This window comes from Euprymna scolopes, chromosome 21, assembly GCF_053919585.1.
Source record: "Euprymna scolopes isolate OS-2025 chromosome 21, ASM5391958v1, whole genome shotgun sequence".
Classification (NCBI taxonomy): domain Eukaryota; kingdom Metazoa; phylum Mollusca; class Cephalopoda; order Sepiida; family Sepiolidae; genus Euprymna; species Euprymna scolopes.
The window spans coordinates 73,443,474-73,456,298 of record NC_136502.1 but is presented as its reverse complement, the minus strand read 5'-3'; the positions used below and the strand labels follow the sequence as shown (position 1 = coordinate 73,456,298).

The 12,825-nt window shown below is 32.8% G+C and overlaps 1 long non-coding RNA gene across 1 annotated transcript in view; it reads left to right on the top strand.

Annotated features, from left to right (window-relative positions):
- LOC145242497 (uncharacterized) overlaps nucleotides 1–12,179 on the top strand; it is a 13,388-nt gene extending 1,209 nt beyond the window's left edge. The window contains exon 2 of the long non-coding RNA XR_013862755.1: nucleotides 10,411–12,179. This is a non-coding gene — a long non-coding RNA (uncharacterized LOC145242497). The remainder of the gene's footprint in view (nucleotides 1–10,410) is intronic.
- The last annotated feature ends 646 nt before the right edge of the window (nucleotides 12,180–12,825 follow it).

The window sequence follows — 12,825 nt, the reverse complement described above, 5'->3', positions numbered from 1 at the left end:
GAAAACACATTTTGAACTTGGGAAAACTCGTCCCGGGACAACTCGTCTCCGGAAAACTCGTCCCCTTTCGTTAGGTAGGTAACTGGTCCCTTATTGAATAAATATCGATTGAAAACACATTTTATGATCGTTCTTGAAGGAGATATTGTTTTTTTAAAATAGACTTATAGCATAATATTTTTTAAAAATATTTTTACTTGTTTAATGTTTTTTTTGTTTTGTTTTTTAAATAAAATCGATTTTCTAAGTGTCCGTTTTCTACCTAACTGGTTTAGTGGTTTCACTTATTTTAAAGCGTTTATTATGTTCATAAACGAGACCGCATATTTTTTTTATATTAATATAAAAATTTATTTGGAATCGTTTATTCGGTAAAGAAAAAAAAACCCCACAGAAAACAAACAAAAAACATGTCGAGTGTTACGTGAGAACGAGAAATAATGTCCGGTATCAGTGATACCGGACATTATTTTCACTGGATTATAATACTATTAAAAAAAACACCGAATATATGTCAAGTTATGTCACGGTAACATATATTGAGCAAATTTCTAACAGTATTTTGTCTAGTTTATTATTTATTACACCTTTTTCCGAACTTACCGTGTTAAAGAGAGAGTCGGCCGCCATTTTAAATTTTCAAATACATCAGTAAACACTATGCTTTTCGAGCTGCATAAACATGTTAAATTGAATAAAAACACGAAAATTATATCCAGTTTGGTAGAAAAGTAATTTATCTTGCCTTTGATAACATTTATTTGTTATATATTTGTTTTTTGACAACTTTTTCGAATCTATGTGTACAGTAATACAAACCCATAAATTCTTTTTATATTAATATAAAAAAAGCGGTCTCGTTCATGAACATAATAACCGCTGTAAAATAAGTGAAACCACTAAGAACTTAATTTTTGGAGATTGCCCGTTCTTGAAGGAGATATTGGTTTTTAAAATAGACTATAGCTCCCCCCCCCCCGGCAATTTCCAAAAATACCGTTAGGGCTTACAACATGGCCGCCCGAAGAGTCACGTGATCCGGTTGATCCAAAACATGAATCGCCGTATTACGAAACCGGAAAACGCAAATTTAAAGCAAACTTTGACAAACAAGCATAATAATTAAGTACAAAAACAGTTTTTCAATATCATAATAATAATTTATTTAGAACGGTCATTTAATTTTTTGTTGAGAAACAATCACAGTTTGTTTGTTTTTTTAAAACAGTGTATATAAAAAATATTTTATTCAGAGTTTTTCATAAAAATGGTATTTAAAACAAGGTGTTCATTTTTTAAAAGATGTAATGTTATAAAAATATGATGTAAAAAAAACAGTTTATATTTTTAATTTTCATTTTATAAATTTAGACAGAATAGATGGAGGCGATGCAACAAATTAGCTCACAAAATTTATTTGGGCCGACTCTTTCACGCCACATAAATTCATTTAAATATGAAGTGAAGAGAGCCCTTGATGTACCGAATTGACGACGAAGTTTTTTCTTCGCTCGCATCCACGTATTTTCAATAAGTTGAGTATTTATAGTCGCGTCGTTAGGCTCCACAAAATTTCTTTCGTGGACAACAACATCGTGGCTGTAAATACCAAAGTCAATGTCTGCTACGGTTGCATAAGCGCTCCACCCATCGCTTATTATACGAGTCTCGGGTAAGATCCATTGGCGAATTATAGGGACCAGAGTTTCACGTTTTCTGTCTGGAACCTCGATCAAAAGGCAATTCTTAGAGCCTCGTTCGATGGCGCCGAACACCCAATGGCTACGTCAGACAGTTCCTCTGTGATATTTCCGAGGGTAAAAATGGCTTTCATCAATTTCAACCTCTTTTGGGGTCCAGGTCTCATCTACACCCCCCAATTGAATTGGGTTTTGTTCAATGTACTGAGTGCACACTTCCCTCAAAAAGTTGCACCAGTCGCTCACTGTGTTGGCACTCACCTCACTTTCTGTTGCCATAGTTTTTTGTGGAAAATCCATGCTCCACATATACATAATTATTACAATGGTTCTTAGATTGAGGTTGCTTCTTTGAAAAAAAGAGTTCGTTCTAATTGTATTACGATATCCATCGTTTCGGCAACGCCATCTCCAACCATCCTTGGATTCGGAATATCGAGCCAACACGCATGGTGACCCACAAATTTGACAATTGCATGAATTGGCTATCAGACGTCTCTGTGCAAGCCATGTCAATATGTGCACGTCATCTGGCATTGCTAACATTAGCCGAGACAATGTCATAGTTTCGCCAAGTATAGCGTTATTGTCATGAACACGAGGAACGAGGAACAAGGGTGATACGTTAAGGGCCAATGATATTTTTGTAATTCTCTGAGGTAGGTAGCAGTTCCAATTTCAGGAATCGTCGTGGTTCAATTCCAGGAATTGTCATGGTTCAATTGCGTTCCGTCGACCAGTTTGTTCTGAATAAAATACTTTTTATAAACACTGTTTTAACTAAAAACAACCTAAGATTGTTTCTCAAAGTTTGCCTATTTTTATAACAACATTATATCAACAAAAAATTAAATACAAACAAATTGTGATTGTTTGTCAAAGTTTGCCTTCAAGGCTGCGTTTTCCATTTGCACGATTCATGTTTTGGATCAACCGGATCACGTGACTCTTCTGGCGGCCATGTTGTAAGCCCTAACGGTATTTTTGGAGATTACCCAAGAACGATCATAAAATGTGTTTTCAATCGATATTTATTCAATAAGGGACCAGTTTTCCTACCTAGCGAAAGGGGACGAGTTTTCCGGGGTCGAGTTTTCCCGGGGCGAGTTTTCCGAGCACCAGTGTTTAAAACCTTTTTTTTAAAAAAAAACACATTGTTTTTTTTTTTTTAATAAAACCTTGGTCCTTGCTCCTTTAATTGAAAAAAAAAAAATTAGGGCTTGAATTACATTTTTCGAGGAGTTATAAGCTTGGAAAGATGGGGTGGAATTATTCACTATTTTCACGAAATTTCTGACACTGCTAGAGCACCACACATTTTATATCTGTTCATTAAATTTTGTTTTTAAAAGAAACTACCCCCCCTCCTCTATAATATTTTTCTAAATATTTTTGCGGCGAGTTGTACAAACCATCATCCCCTTGCGTAATTTCTATATTGATAGGGTTTTTTGAAATTTTTTCACTGGATTATTATTGATTGGACACTAATTAACCAGATTATGAAAAAAAAAATTGACAAAAAAAAATCATTTCGACATTTGAAAGAGTGCTCACTTTTTAGTTACAACGTTAAATCGGTCACCCATTTTTTTTTTTTTTTTTTTCCAAATTCGGAAGTGTCTTCGGGAGATTTAAAATGGTCCCATGTTGACGAAGAAGCACTGTATTATGAAAATTAACAACGGGATGGAAAATTATGAAACCTTTCTCCAGCATGTTAGTGAAATTTATAATACTTAAAAATTTAAAAACATGCTATATTAAATAAAAAAACACTAAAAACATCCAGTTAGGTAGAAAAGTAACTTATATTGTCTTTGATTAACATGGATTTGTTATATATTTATTTGGGTGCCCGGAAAACTCGTCTCGGGAAAACCCGTCTCGGGAAAACTCGTCCCGGGAAAACCCGTCTCGGGAAAACTCGTCCCGGGAAAACCCGTCTCGGGAAAACTCGTCCCGTATTGAATAAATATCGATTGAAAACCCATTTTATGATCGTTCTTGGACATATTGGTTTTTAAAATAGCCTATAGCCCCCCACCCCCATATATTTAAAAAAAATATTTTTACTTGTTTAATGTTTTTTTTGTTTTTTTTAAATAAAATTGATTTTCTAAGTGTCCGTTTTCTACCTAACTGGCTAAGTTCTTAGTGGTTTCACTTATTTTAAAGCGTTTATTATGTTCACCCAAAGTTAATTACAATTTTTTTTGTTCTTAGTTTAACGATGTTTTTTGGAGTCATAAAAACAATACAAACAAAACAAAAAAATTAAAAAACAGGGAGCGATTCGATTCTTCGTTACTTTTTTTGTTTTGGTTTTTTAATTATGATAGTTTTTTTTTTGTTATGTTTTTGTTTTCTCTCATACCAAATGCACTCATGCGTTATTTAAAATAATAGTTTTATCAGTTATCAACATTTATTGTCGTCCTGTCAAATTTTGCAAAAATTAACTAATAAATTAAAAGCGAAATATTTTTTTGGCGCGAGAGATGCCATGGTGCTAACAATCTCTGTTAACTCATTTTTAATTTTTACTTCAAAATTCTAAAATCAATCATTAAGAGAAAAAGTAATCACTAAATAAATGTATTAATCAATTTTATTGAAAACTCCGCTATCGTTTATCAAGAATCTTTTTAATTTCATTTTTTGTTGGTTGTTTTTCGGAGGGAGATATAGTTCTTACCCCCCCCACTCTCTCTCTAAATTATATTTTTAAAAATATTAAAATTTATTTATTTTTTTTTTAAAACCAAATCTCCCTTGGTAATTTCTTTAATTTTCTATTTTTTAGCGATTATCAAGATTCCTAAGATGTGATATACCGTACATTATTTCTCGTTCTCACATAACACTTTTATTTGTTTTCGGTGTTTTTTTTTTCTTTACCGAATAAACGATTCCAAATAAATTAAACAACAGTAAATAAGTAAATTCTTTTTTATATTAATATTAAAAAAAAAATATGCGGTCTCGTTTATGAACATAATAAACGCTTTAAAATAAGTGAAACCACTAAAAACTTAGCCAGTTAGGTAGAAAACGGACACTTAGAAAATCGATTTTATTTAAAAGAAAAACAAACAAAAAAACATTAAACAAGTAAACATATTTTTTAAAAATATTGGGGGGGGGGGGCTAAAAACCATTATCTCCTTCAAGAACAATCATAAAATGTGTTTTCAATCGATATTTATTCAGTTTTCCTACCTAGCGAAAGGGGTCGAGTTTTCCCGGGACGAGTTTTCCTAAATTCATTTATTTGACAACTTTTTCGAATCTGTGTACAGTAATATAAACCCTAAAATCAAAATAAGTTAAAAAAAAAAAAAAAATATTCGGAACTTTATTTTCATAAAAAAAAAAAAAAAAAGTCATTTTCATTTTCTTATTTTTCTTTGAGAAATAAAAATATTTCTGACTTATGCTGTACCCGCGTTTTTATTGGTTACAAAATGGGTGACGGTAAATTTTTAGATTAGGTCCACCTCCACCTCAAAAATTTTCTTTACAATGACGACTTTTATAGTTTTTGACTATGCTGAATACGAAAATCGCATTGAAATTTTGCAGAAATAAGTAGTTATCGAGATATAAAAAGTATTATGCATTGTATTCTTTGGCGGCCATCTTTTTACGTGCGTGCGCGCGATATAACCAAATCTACTCATCTATGATTGATTTGTTTATGGCGCACACACGCACGTAAAAAAGATGACCGCGAAAGATTACATTGCATAATACAACTTTTTTATATCTCGATAACTACTTATTTCTGCAAAATTTCAATGCGATTTTCGTATTCAGCATAGTCGAAAACCTATAAAAGTTGTCATTTAAAAGAAAATTGTCGAGTTGGACCTAATCAAAAAAATACCCCAATAATAATCCAGTGAATTGTACGGGTTAATCAAGACATTAAAACATGAAAATATCGAAAAAAGGTTATATTGTACGTATCCGTTTTAGATTGAAGAAGATCTCCGAAAAAAAATTTCATTTAATTTGATCGAGTAGTTTTTTTTTTTTTTTTTTTTTTTTTTTACAGTGGGAAAACGCGTTCTTATGAGAGCGCGTTGAAGTCATCCATTGTGGAAATTGTTAAACACGCCACGGGGAGATAACTCCAGTTAAAGCGCCGGTACTCTCTCCCCATACTAGGTTTTCTTCCTAAAAATCGAACCTTTTGCTCGGTATCATAACAAATTGTTTTTTCCGCTGTAAAAAAAAAAAAAAAAAAAAAAAATGAAATTAAGTGAATTTTTTTTTCCTGAGAACTTCGTTCCATAACGAATACGTACAATATAACCTTTTTTTTTTTTTTTTTTTCGATATTTTCATTTTTTAATGTCTTGATTAAACTGTACAAGTATTGAAATTACGCATGGGGGTGATGGTTGTACAACTCCGCCTTTACGCGGCCGCCACAACACACCCGCCCCTCCATGGAAAAACGGTTAATTAAACTGCAGAAGCGAGCACCTGTTAAACTACATAAGTTCTATAATTGAATACCCCCCCCCCCAAAAAAAAGAACGAAAAACAAAATATGCTTTTGTAAACCGCTCGTGAAAACTTACTGACAGCAATATTTTTACTATTAAATGAGGTGAAACTTTATTTATGAAAAATATTTCTTGTCATTTAAAATATCCGCTATGTATTCATGTACCTTGTGAAACGCGCATTTTAGTAAGAAAGTGAAAAAATGAATATAATTAAGACCGTGAAAAAAATTAATGTAATTAAGAAAGTGAAAAAATGAATATAATTAAGACCGTGAAAAAAATTAATGTAATTAGGAAAGTGAAAAGATTGTCCGTTTCGATATCGGGAAGCGGGAAAATATCCGGAAGGGTGGGTGGGGGTCGTTTGGCTCTTTTTGACGTTTTTTCTTAAATGGGAAACAAGATGGCCGCCAACAAACACAATCGTGATTACGTTGGATACTGAATGTCTTCAAATATGGATAACTGCGTGTTTGCGCAAAAAATAAATACGATATTCGTTCTCAGTGTACCCGAAAACCGCTACAAGTTGACAAATTAAAGGTGAATGCCGAGGGGTGACGGTAAACTAAAAAAGAATACCAAATCGATTTCTAAAGTTGTTAGTGGTGTAACTTATTTTAAAGCGTTTATTCATTTCGGTAAACATGAAGAATCACTCCACTCTCGAAAATTTCTTTAAAATTACCACTTTTAAGGTTTTCAGGGGCGCTGAAAACGAAAATAACGTTTAAAATTACGGCAAACGAGTAGTTTCTAAGAAAAACCGTTTCATATTAAACGGTTCTTCTGCTGGATTAATGTTGGCACGTTATTTGCGTTAAAACGGTTAATTAAACAGCAGAAGCACCTGTTAAAAACTATGCAAGTTCTATAATTGAATATACCCCTCTACAAAAGACCGAAAAACATAGCCCAGCAGCCCCCCCCCCCAATAAAAAGGTGGCCATAAAATTGGTGCATTTCTTAGAAACTTACTTGTTTCCTGGAATTTTAAATGTTAGTGGTAATTGAAAAGGATTTTCCGAGGGTGGAAGGAAAGAACAGCCACAAAGTGGATGCTCATTTTACATTAAATGATTATAGAAAAGTGATATCCCACTTTTTTTGAAACTAACATTTCTTTATATCTTGGAAACTTCTCGTTTGTCGTAATTTTAAGCGTTATTTTCGTTTTCAGCGCCCCCGAAAACCTTTAAAAGTGATAATTTTAAAGGAATTTTCGAGGGTGGAGTGATTCTTCATGTTAACCTACGAAGTACAATTCAATATTTATTTATAAAGTGCGATGTATGTCGGTGGTCAGTGAAGGAGAAATCTTTCTAGACCGAGCCAATTTTTATGCATAATAAAATCACAAGTATAAGTACCAAGTATGAACAATCAAGAGTTAAAAAATATATTTTATTCAAATATTTTTTATGACTTTTATTTTTATAAAAAAAAAAACTTGCTATTTGCTTGCTTCTCCACAAATTAAATACAAGTCTTAGCGTCCGAAATTCTCAGCTATAACGCAGGTTTGTAATGTTTTGTAATTAATATAGCTTATACTTTTTTTCTTCTTTACATAGGCATCACCACTTATCAAGGCCCAGAGACCACTCGAGGATAAGGGTTAAGAGTGTACAGTAGTCAATTGGACAAAATAGTAATCGTTATTAATGGAAATTCGGTAAATTTGTTAACTTAAGTGGAACAGCTCATCAAGAACTTGTTTACGTTGGACTTGAAGACGATCAGATTGTAGTCAGCTGGAAAACGGAAGACAGTTCCACAGGTGTGCACTTCTAAGAAAGAAGCTTTGTTCATGGAATCTACATTTAGGTTTAGGCACAGATAAAGAGTGGGGGAAATTATTGATAGGATTTTCAGTTAGACGAGTGTTTCTTGTGAAAGTTTGGTGAGGGGGGACCATAGATTGAAGCTCAGTTGAGCATTTGCCATGAAAATACCGATAAAGCAAACTCACAACATCTCTTCTGTGAGATAGAGGTTGCAGGGAAGAGAAAAAGACATTTCCTACGAGGCTACGAAGTCTATTTTGAACTCTATCAAGGCAGGACAAGTCCTTTCTAGCAGCTCCTGCCCAGATGTGGCAACAGTACTCCATCCTTGAACATACCTAACTCTTATATAGATAGAGAATTGCATCAGCAGTGAGATATCTACTGGATCGATAGAAGGATTCTACCATTTTTTCAGCGGTCTTGGCAACAGATTTGATGTACGTGTTCCATTTCAAATCAGAAGTAAAGGTCAAGCTCAGGAGCTTGTCAAAACATGAGGCCTCCCCAAGACAAGAGCCATTCATTTCAATTGATGCCAGACTGGGATCAGAGCGTTGATGATGTAAAGATAAAAGCTTGGTTTTAGATGCATTAAAAGTAACCAGCCACTCCTTTCCCCATTGTACCACGTGCTCAAGATCAGAGGAGAGAGAATCAGAGAGAACTTGGTCGTTTACTGTCTTAGATGTGCTACCATAAATGGTAGTGTCATCAGCATAAATGTCTACAAATGATGTAAGGATGTGATTTGGAAGATCATTAATGTAGATCAGGAAAATAGTTGGGCCCAGGATGGACCCCTGAGGGACTCCAGCATTAATACTGTGAGCTTCTGATTTTTGCCCATCAACTACTATTATGAACCTATCAGAGAGAAATGATTTAATAATTGAGAAGACATTTCCAGCTGTACCATAGCTGGAGATTTATTTATTTTTATTATAATCATTATTGTTATTAGTTTTATTAAAAAGTTTTGTAAATATATTTTAAAAAAGTACTCAGAAAGACACCCATTTATTTAAATATATGTTGTTTAAATATGTTCGTTTTGTTATTTACATTAAAAAGTTTTTTTAATCCTTAAAAGTTTTGTAAATATTTAATATTAAAAAAATCTTTTGTAAATATATATATATTTTTTTTAAAATCTCAAGAAGTTTTGTAAATATATTTTTAAAAAACATTGCTCGCTAATATTTGACCATGTCTGCTATTTGACGTGTTTACAAACAACCAACGCCAATATCAAAGTCGAACCATTGGTGTCAGTTAAAATCTCCGCTGGTCTTCATCTTCTGCTACAGGGTCTCTATTCTTTACTTGGTCCGTTTTTTTTTTTTTTTGTTTTTTCAGGAAGAGGGGTTAAATTTATTATGAGACCATTCTGTAGTTTCACCTAATAATTTCATAAACAAAACGAACCCCAACATATAGCAAATTCAATTTTTCCAGAGCGCAGGTAGAGATTACATTAGAAACATAACATAACGAAAAATTTAATGTAAATTTTTTTGGAATTAATTTTTGGTAAATGTGATCTGGTAGACCAACACCCACCTACCTTTAAAAACTTGTTTTCTAGGGCATTCGGGTGTGCTGAAAACGAATATCGCATTTAAAATTGAGGTTGCCAACTAGTTTTCACAATATTGCAAACATACTTTTTGGAAAAGTGTTTGCAATATTGTCTTTTTTATTTTTTAGTTATTTTTAATAAAAAAAAAAAAAAAAGATTAGCTTCGCATTATCTTGTAATGTCATTATGTCAATTCCCTCCTCCCACCTGTTTCTGCAGTCCATATAAACAAATATGGCCGTCACTTTACATGGCGATATTTCAGCATGGTACCAAAAATGCATAAGTACCAGTATATTTTTTAAATATTGGGGTGGGTGGGTCTCTTTTAAAAATAATATCTCCTTCTATAACGGTCATAAAATGTGTTTTCAATTGATATTTATTCAAAAATGTTTCCGGGCACCAATAAATGTTACCGTGACATTTATTGGGTGTGTTTCTGGTTCTCTTGCAGTTTAAGGAAACTAAAATATGGAGAAGAAAATGGGATATAAGTCGTGTTACACCGATAGTAAGAATGCCACTTCAATGGATAGTGAAATTGGCGTCATTTTATAAATAAAATGAAATATTGAAATTGACAATATTAGAAAACAATATTTTTTTTTATTAAATAATTTTTAATAAATACAGGAATTTTTAAAAACATGATTTTTAGCAGTTTAGATCTTTTTCATTGAATCATTCCTGCCTAATTTTATAAATAAAATGACAAACAAAGATAATTAGAAATTATATTAATATATTTGTTGTAAAGTATGAAACTCTATTTTTAATTCCATTTAAGATTTTTTTTTTCTTTTTTTTCAATTTTTCAGTAAAATATCCGATACTGATATGAACAGAAGATGCAGAAAAAGAAACGTGAACTTTTTTTAGGGACAAAATAATCTGGTGTGAAGTATGTGAAAAGACTGACAAGATGTAACATCTTGAAGAACGTGCACAAACTCTGGTGGGAGAGACTAGATTCAACTGCAAAGTATGTAGAAAAGTTTTCACTTCAACTCGTTGTTCCATGAGAACATGCTGAGACAAGGCTATTAAACCAAACATTGTCATATGGAATAAATATGAAAGGATGGCTCTCATAAATGTGTCTCCAATGACTATGATCTTGGTAAAGTTAAATGTTAAACAAAAAACAAAAAAAACATCTCAAACAACATGGTCCCTGAGGAAAATACACATTATTCAAGTTGTGATTGGAGAAACTGGCCTAATGAAGAATGATCCTTGTAGTGAAGTACAAATGTCCGCACAATGAAGTATAAAGATACCTCCACTGGAAAATTTGTAGAGAGATGTAGCTTGATAGTTCGCAGTACATTTAGAAACATGAACCTGCACTCAAAGCATCAAACAGAAAGGTGAAAATGTTCTATGACAAAGACATACAGGTGGGTCGATACATAAACAAGACCATTAAGCCAAACATTGTCATAAAGAATAAACATGAAAGGCCTATTCTCATTATTTGTAACAAATGACTATGATCTAAATAAAGCTGAACTCAAAAACTGTAAAAGTCACTTGAAAACGGTGTGATCCCTGAAAGAAATAAGCATTATGTAATACAGGTGATTGGTTTAATCGAACAAAATTTATTTTAAAAATATATCGAGACATAATTCCTGGTAAACCAAACTGTTGTGAAACCCTGATAATAGCTTTTAAAGGGACAAAAATAATTTGTAAGAGTTCTCAAATATAAGTGTACCTCAAAGGGATCAAGTGTTAGCTCTAAGAAGAGATCTCTGTGATCTTTAAGAACTAATTAAAACTGAATAAAAAAAAAGGACTCTATTCAACTGTGAATATATGTATAAAAAACTTTTACTAGTACCGGTGCTCTAAGAAGTCACACGAGAACATACGTGAGAGGCCCTTTTTCATTATGGCGAGTGTCTGAACACCTTATTTTCTTTTAATGGTGACAATTTGAGAAAACATATGAGAGAACATAAACCTGATCTTACGTCAAGTAACAGCACGAAACTGGATACGCCATCAGACCAAGAATTGTTCTGGAATCCAGTATGACCAAGAGACCAAAAAGAAAGATATACTATAACATGGTCAATTGTGAAGAATAAAATTAATATTCTCAACTTCTTGTTTGAGGGGTAAAGGAGAACTGAATATTTGAATATCTACGTATCTCGTATAGACATCAAGTGTTAGCCTCTAAAAAAGGACTCTTTATTTCTGAGAACTTCGACTAAAGTAAAAAAAAAAAAAAAAAAAAAAAATGGAGAGAACTTGAATGCCTACTAGACACCATCATCGGGTATCTTCAGGCTCTCTGCATAGGGATTTGTCAGAGAACCTGACATAAGGATACTTCTGATTAGAAGTAAAGCCTGACCAAATATTTAAAAAAAAAAAAAGATGGTGTGCTGTCTCTGTAATCCATCCAGTATATCCCCCGGATTGTGGACAGAAGTACCCCCTTTATTAATAGAGGAATAATAATGGAAGCGAAAACAGTTTCTCGCTCTGCCATCTTGATCGAAAAAGATCAAAATCATCTTTGTAATGGCTATGATCTACCATTAATCGCTTATATAAAAACCTATTTGATCAATTTGTGATTTTTGGAATATGATCATTTTTTTTGTTGCATCCCGGGTATGTACGTCATACAGATTTGTTGTATTTTTTGTTGTTTTTTTTAATATAGAAGGAATTTAATTAAAGAAAAAAAATGAATTATCAGCCTCCATTAATGAAAGTGGTACTATAAAACTGGCTACGTTTGAACTCGGCATATCCATGTTGTCAGTCGATGTCATTATCCACTTTACCAATGTCATCACTACCAACTCTTGTGAAACCATATCAGCCATGACAATGGGGTTATATACATAGAATATAAAATATAGTTTTAAGTAAGCAATTCTGTGAGAGGTGTGCATGAGGTGTTCAGAAGAAGCCAAACAGAAAATATAAAAATGAATGAGTGAACAAAAAAAAAGCATTAAGACATTAAGATTCTATTGCTAATTCAGTAATAATAGACTGGGCTAGTGTTTTGGAAAGTTGGAAAGATTTACAGGATTATAGAAATTACCTCTAGTAGGGAAGTTGCTTTTAATCAACAGAAGGTTGGGTTACTGGTTAAGTCAGTATTGTGTTTTGAACTAGCAATGAATCTAGCACATTGCTACCCCCCTTCCTGACCTCACTTGAAGCATCCAAACAGTCTATCATTTTGAACCATATATGTAAAG